Below are 7691 nucleotides of genomic sequence, written 5' to 3' on the forward strand. Positions count from 1 at the left end.
ACTGCTAGGCTCCTACCTCTACAGCAGGGACCTGGAGCCTTGGGATGTTCAGTGTAAGTCAAAGCACTCAGAAACTTTAGGGCAAAACCAACAATTTGTCAGTACAGGGAAGTGGAAATGACAACAGACACAATTAGAGCCATAGAACCTGGGAATCTCATCTCTCAGTCCCAGTGCTCCAGATGCTGGATGATTTAGTTGCTTTAGGGGTTGTTGCAGAGGAAGGAATGTAAACTGAAATCTGGGACTTAGCTTAGTTTTTAAAATGTCTAAAATAAGCATTGTGATACTGATATGAAAATGCCTATGTGAACTTTCAAAAACAATCTTATGTGTTGGAATGGGATAAAAATAGTTACATGTTTCATGCAGTACTGAGTATTTGGCAGTGATCTGGACAACATATAAACCAAAGTCATGCACATCGAGTACTCCTGTTATGGTAAACAGAGATCCCTGCAACAGTGACACTTCTCATTTTTTCTCGTACACCATGAACTTTTCTTTCTTAAAGTCTGAAATGGGTACTTTTTGAAACAAAACACATGCTGATCTGCTGCAACAAGTTTTATCTCTGGGAAGACTGCACTGCTAGAGACCCATTGCACTTGGCTGTGTGGAACATCCTGTTCCTTTGTGTCTGTCGTGCCACTGTATCCTGTTTCCCAAACAGAATGACTATACAGCATTATACTCTAGTCAAAAGAATGTTCTTCTTGAACGCTTCAAATTGTGTTATGTCAGAATTCATATTACTTATTTATCATGCTCCATTACAGGCAAATCTCCTTTATCTCACTATTACTCAAAGCAAGTGGACTCAGCAGTCTTCAGCATCATTGGTGGAGGCACGTTCCTTTTGGACAAGCTTCAAACAAAAAGTTTCAGCTGAGTTCAGCAAACAGAACATACTAATTTGGGAACATCTAAGCTATTCCTTTCAGCCAAAATATTAAAACAAAGCATGCTAACTTTCCAAATGTTAATATTATTTTAATAAATAAAAATAAATAAATTGCAACAATTTCACTGGGATGGAAATTCTGATTCTCAGTCTTCAAGGCCCCTGTACTCCCATCACCCCTGTACTCCAACCCGCATGCACTGTTGATCAGTCATGCAGCTTCACTCCAGTCTCCATTCTGACTTCCTCTTCTACCTATGCAAACATGAGTGAAGTCTGCAGGACACAAATGACTAAAAGAGTTGAAGCAGCAAAACGGGCCTTTGCAGTAGGGTGTTACTGTAAATGAACATACTTTCCCATTGTACCTTTTTCTTGTTTGCTGGTCTGCCTTTCCAGTGAACCCCTTTCAAGCCAAGGTGATGCAGGAAGCAGCTCTTCACTTCTAGCTGGGAGGCTGCTTCACCTCACCACGCTGATTCTCACCAGCTCTAGGGAAACAGAGCTGATCTAGAGAATTCCCTGGCATATCCCTAGTGCCAGCTTGAGTGGGAGGAAGAAACAGTGGATGAAATGAGCTGATGAGATTAAGAGGAAGAGAAGCTAATATTTAGCTACTGCTCTCAGATACAAAATACATTGTTGTATGGTATCATCTGACATGGTGAGTGGCAGGGGACTCCACTCTTGCAGCTGTTGGTCAAATCTATGACATTGGGCCTGGTCATTTTTCTGCAGTGGGAGAGAACAAACCTCCAGACCAACTTGTTGCTTTAAATAATATAATGTAAGAATGAAAAATCATTGTGATAGGATTTTATAATTAAATGTTTAAACTCAAAGAAGAGTGATTGTCTCCTCAATCACAGTTTGCAGGGTATGTAGTTAGGTCTACGCTGAGAGCTAGTTTTGACCACTGAGAGGCTCATACTGAGGCAAATTCTTATGCCAGGCTGAGAAAACAAGGTAGTTTAAACAAAGCTCTTGTAGTATGAACAATGTCTTAACACTGTCAACATGATAGAGCATCCAGAGTATTACATGCAATACTAAATTCCAAGGCAGAAAGGAATATGAAACCTGATTTTAGGGATCACAAAACACCATCCAATGTGGTGACTAGATTAATGACTTCATATTACAATTGGAAAGACCTTACAGGAGTCCTCCCTTTACCTGAGTTTCAAGAGTACACAAGCACCATTCACTCAGACATATCATTTGTAGGCACATTGGGACACAAGTGTTACAAAAGATGGATAGATGTAGTGCATGAGTGGTCACTTGCCTGCACAGGAACTCCTGTCCCAAGGGAAAAGCTGTCACAGCAGCACCTAAAAGGCAAATCAAATGTTGTTGGAGCACTGAAATGTTGATCCACATTTGGACTACTTTGAAACATCTCTGCTGGCTGTTGGTTAGTATAAATGCTGTTTTTCTCTGGAAGAGACATATTTTGTGTGTTGCCAATAAATTTCTGCAAGAGCCAGTTGAGCTGCATGGAGTTGTGTCTAGCTGGAATTTTATAAAATGTATTATTGGGCATTTGGACACTGAAGGAAACAGACCACACCTAAGCAGTATGATGTTCTTTCCAGTAATTCCAACTTTGAGTGGAGAGAAACTAATAAAATTTTGGGAAATAAAGAACAATATCATAACTTTGGGACACCGTTGTGAATAGTAATGACTGAACACTGCAGTGGGCATACAAAACAGCACTCCCTGACTTTGAGAGAACAAATTGCCTGAAGATGGTAATTTGGAAAGTTAAATCTGAATCTCATCGAAAGGGCACTAGAATAATGTAAATGCTAATACTTCTCTCTGTGGAATTTACCTTTAAAGAGTATACATTTCTGATCTCTCTTTCCCTCTGTAGGTGGAATATGCATTGCCATATAGCTCCTTATTATTCCCACTGGATGCTCATTCTGAGGGCTGATTTAACTAGGATTACAGTGAAGTTCAATTAAGTTTTACATTGGAGAATATATCCCATCTGTGTTTTTTTTTTTGTTTTTTTTTTTTTTGTTTTTTTTTTTTAATTTATCTTTCTACAACCAAACCACAAACAACATATTTGTGTAGCAGGAAAAGCTTTACATTGTAACATCCCTAATGTAGCAATCTAGACCACAGCCGAAATGTGAATTCAGACTTTTACTGTGCCAGAGGGAAAAAATTAGCAGTATTACAGAAACTATGGTAGAAATCTTATGCAAAGGAGCATATCTCATGTGCTGAGGAAGGTAAGGATGCTTTAGGTTTTGAAATGACTGTTTTCCATGTGTGATTACATTAGAAACATCTAAAATAATGCAGTGTTTCATCTCTCTTTACTGTTGCAAAGTGAAATATCAAAATATATCAATATCCTGCCTGCAGTTCTTATTAGCAATGTGTCTGAACATAAGAATATATATGTTTCATGAATAGCAAATAGTGATTAATATATATATATATATATAAACCCCACAAATGTTTCTGTTTCATGGAAATTAAAAATATGGAGCATAAAAAGTTATTTAACAAAATGAAATACATTCTGTTGTTTCCTGAGAAAGAGGAAGTTTATTTTAATTATAGAGAAACAGCATTTTTGTTTGTTTTGTAATGGATCTCTGAGCTCTGTTATAGAGCAAACACCAGAGTACACAGAATAGTACTGCATTTTGCCCCTTACATTACTCCTGGAAGAAAAGGTTTGACCTGCAGGGCTGTAAAATAAGGAAATAACGAAAGTAAGAAGAGCTGCTGAATTGTTTTCCTTTTTACTTGATGGTTCAGCCCCAGATACTGTAACATAAAAAATAATATGGTGAAAGAAGCAGAAGAAATGCAGAAGAAGAAGAAATGAAGTAATCCGGAAAGACGATGGCAAGACATAGAGGTGCATAACCTCGAACTGAAAGCCAGAATTTTCAAGGATTTACTTAAAACTGAGGCATTAGCTTCAGAGCAAATCTCTGACTCCACATATTTTATGTGGTAGTTTTTAAGCTCCCAGCTTTCCATGTACAAAATCATGGATTTGTTTATTTATTATAATTGTAATAGACTCTTAATTTATATGACAAGTACATAGATTACTCTAGGACAATCCCATCTTCTAAGAGTGTTTTGGCCTCGATCCTGTAAATACATTAAGTGGGGTCAATGCATCTAGCATGGACACATCCTCGTTGAAATAAGAAAGCTATTCCTATCAATAAGAGGTTGACTGTTTTAGAGTTGTCAGCCCTCAGGAAAGAGTGCTGGGCAAACAGCTGCAGGGGAAGCAGAGCAGGAAGCAAACATAGTGAATAGGAGCACTGCAGAAAATGGCAGTATGGTTTCAGGAGTTAGGGAGGCTGTCTGCCGCTAACCAACAGCTTGATCACTTTCTAGCTAATACAACTTTATCTCTTACCTTGAAAAAGATGGGTTATTTTTCAGCAGTTCCTGATCTGCCTTTCAGAAAGCATAGTGTAAATCTGGACACTGGGACTATACATATGACCTTGATGCTCTAAAGTACTGGAACAATCCTCCCACAGATGGTAGATGTAGTGTGGATCAAAAAAAAAGCCTATGCCTCTGTGGAATGATCGCTGGAAGCCAAATGATGTGTCCTACGTAGCCTAAAATGGTAAGTTGCACATGTGTAGGCAACTACTCATAGAATCAGAGTCATAGAATGGCTCAGGTTGGAAGGGACACTGAGGATCATGGAGATAACAGGCAGGACCACCAAACTCCAGATCTGGTACTAGGCCAGATTGCCCAGGGCCCCATTTAACCTAGATTGAATGTGTCCAAGGGTGGAGGCGATGAGCATCCACAGCCTCTATGGCCTGCCAGTTTCAGCAGCTCACCACTCTCTCTGAATAACTTCTCCCTGACATGCAATCTAAACCTTCTCTCCTTGAGCTTAAAACCATTCCCCCTTGTTCTATCACTATGTACTCTTGCAAAAAGTTGATTCCCTTTCTATTTATAATCTCCTTTTAAATACTGGAAAGCTGCAATGAAGTCTCCTCACAGCCTTCTTTTCTCCAGCCTGAAAGAGCCCAGCTCCCTCAGCCTGTCATTGTAGGGGAGGTGTTCCAGCCCTCTGATAATCTTCGTGGACCTCCTCTGGACTTTCATCAACAGCTACAAATCTCTCCTGTATTGAGGGCCCCAGCCTAAATCCCAATCCTAATTTCTTTGCATGGCAGGTAATGAAAGAATATCACAAGTTGCTTCCAGATGATAGGTTAGTATATGTTTTTATTTTTACTCATTTCTGCTAGTTTATGTAGCAAAATGTGGATCTGAAGAATTCAACGATCATCACCTGCTCAGTGTAGCATAACTGTAGACTTTGCAAAATGCTAGCAGATCTGGATTCTTTCAGGATACATTAAAATCTTTGCCCATTCTGATATGTTTTGAACAAAACTGATGAATATTCCAGAAGAAATCAAGAATGACCTCTAACTTCATTGTTGAGCTACTGCATGGTCTCACAGAACTGTAGGAGAGTGTAAGGTCTTCTTTTCAGGAAGAAATAGAAGAAAAAAAGATCCAGACAATCTACTTAATGCTACTGAGGGAACTAAAACGAGACAGAAATTCAGGTAAAGGCAAATCAATATATAGTTACCACATAAATTAATAGACTGGTTTAAACTATGTATTTCCTTACCAAGTAACAACATTCATCTCCTAACTCAAATGAGAACTGAAGATAGAAGTGCTCTACAAGGATTTGATTTATAACCAGTTGTCACCTAAGTGTGTTATAGGAATTATGTATCCTTTTATTTTTCCCTAGGATGATCTCTAAGGTCCCTTCCAACCCGCACGAAACTATGAAACTATGAAAATAAAGTAAAATGTGTAAAATGTTTTTAGACGAGAAATGCTTCTATAGGACAATCTGTTAGGTGGGTTTCTTTGCAGAAAGCAAACACTGACAAGATCTGACAGGATTTTAAATTGTTTTCATCTTTTGACATGATTCAGAATTATTTTACAGAATACTGTGAAATGACTGTTCAAAGCTCCTCAGCCCAGCCTGATTGTAAAACACAGGTCTGCACTGATGGAGACCTGCTAGTGAACTGCCAATAAAGTTGCTGCATAGGCAGAAATTGTGCTAAGGACTGACATAAAACCAGCAGTGGGTAAATCAAACACAAGTTATTTGAGATGTTATTATTTACAAGGATAAGACTTTCTGTCTCTCCATCAGAGATGTATTCCTATGAAGTCACAAATGAGGATTAACTGCTTCGGTGAGGTATTAGCCTGTGTTTCATCAGATGTTCCCATGTCACAGAACTGAGATTTTGGAAGTGCCTCCTGAAGTTCTCAGTATGTTAGAACTAGAGAAGAAATCATACAGTTAGGCCTACAAATACAATGGGATGCTTATTTCTGCTTATTTCTAATGTTTTGTTGTATGATCTTTACAATTCCACTTGTAAAAGGAGATAAGATTCAATCTGGCTCTACCAATGAGCATTAAGAAATAATTTGATTTTAACATCCGTTATTCTCCTGCCTAAAAAAATGAGTGACAAATTGACTGACAGGACTTTGAACTCCAGCACTCACTTCTGTGTCAGTATTAACTAAAGAGGAAACAAGTGGCACTGACAAACAGAGAAAATGGTGAATATGCTATTGTAGGTATGAACTGTGTAACACATCTATTGAGCCTCCCAATAAATGTGCACACAACTGAGCCACGGACCAATGCGTAGTTATTTAAAGGCAGTAAAAATGAAAGCCATACACAGCAGACACAGCCCACCATACCCAAGCCATTATGAGTTTCAATCACCATCCTGAGCCAAATGAAAGCACCATGCAAGCCAGGGCTGCTGGTCAGTCACTAATTGCCACAGCAGCAGCAGCAGTTTACTTTAAAGCCATGTATGACTAATTGGGGAATAGCACATATTTCTCAAGACCTTGGATATAGCTGGCATTTTGGTTTATCTGACTCTTGGGAGGCTGCTTACAGCTGTCCTGTTACTTTTGTTCATTTAAGGGCCTGAGAGAGAAGAATATCAAATTTCCCAGGAATTTTCTTCTACCAGTAACTGGATACATAAAAAACTTTGCTTTATAGAATGTTACATTAACACTTGAGGATATCAAATCTAAGAAATCAAAACTTCTAACGCAAGCAATACTTCATCTTATATTTACTGGTTTGTCTCTTAGCCTTCATTGCAGAGGAGAAAGAAATTATTAAATCTTGGGAAACTTTCACTCAAACTCCACAGGGTGAAACATAAAATTTTCCAGGTGATAGGAACTCATTCCAGGTGATGCTGATCATGACGTATTATCTTCTGGTCTGTTGTATCCCATCCTCAGCTCTTACATAGGATGAAGGTAAAGTATTTAGCAGTGAATGGTTTGCTAATAATCTGATAAACTGAGGTTTGTCCTAAGCAAAATCTCAACATCCCCCTTACAGGGCAAATCTCTATTACCTTTGAGACTGAATATGCCTGTACTCACATCTCTCTTCCATCTTCCAGATTTAACAGAACAAAAGAGGCACCAGGAAAAGAATGCAAAGGGGGATTAAGTGATCTGATGTGTGACTTACAGGTCAGGATGGAGAGTGCATAGGCCTGTTTAGTTACCCCAAGCTAGTCAGAGGAAGGTTGTTCTTTCCAAGGTTATCAATGGCGAACTGTTATTTTTTCCTGAACAGAAAAAAGAATTGTTCATTTTCAGTGTTTTCCATTGTTACCAGTACAAAAGCTCATCCCAGAGCTCTGGCAGCTTTTGTAATGTT

At 38.7% G+C, this 7691-nt stretch overlaps 1 long non-coding RNA gene across 1 annotated transcript in view; it reads left to right on the forward strand.

Moving 5' to 3' along the window:
- The window catches only part of LOC146762433 (uncharacterized), a 3897-nt gene extending 2868 nt beyond the window's left edge, over positions 1–1029 (forward strand). The window contains exon 2 of the long non-coding RNA XR_014943839.1: positions 780–1029. This is a non-coding gene — a long non-coding RNA (uncharacterized LOC146762433). The remainder of the gene's footprint in view (positions 1–779) is intronic.
- Positions 1030–7691: the final 6662 nt, after the last annotated feature.

The sequence above is a fragment of the Coturnix japonica genome, chromosome 1 (assembly GCF_054131305.1).
Source record: "Coturnix japonica strain WE chromosome 1, WE-NBRP24, whole genome shotgun sequence".
Taxonomy (NCBI): Eukaryota; Metazoa; Chordata; class Aves; order Galliformes; family Phasianidae; genus Coturnix; species Coturnix japonica.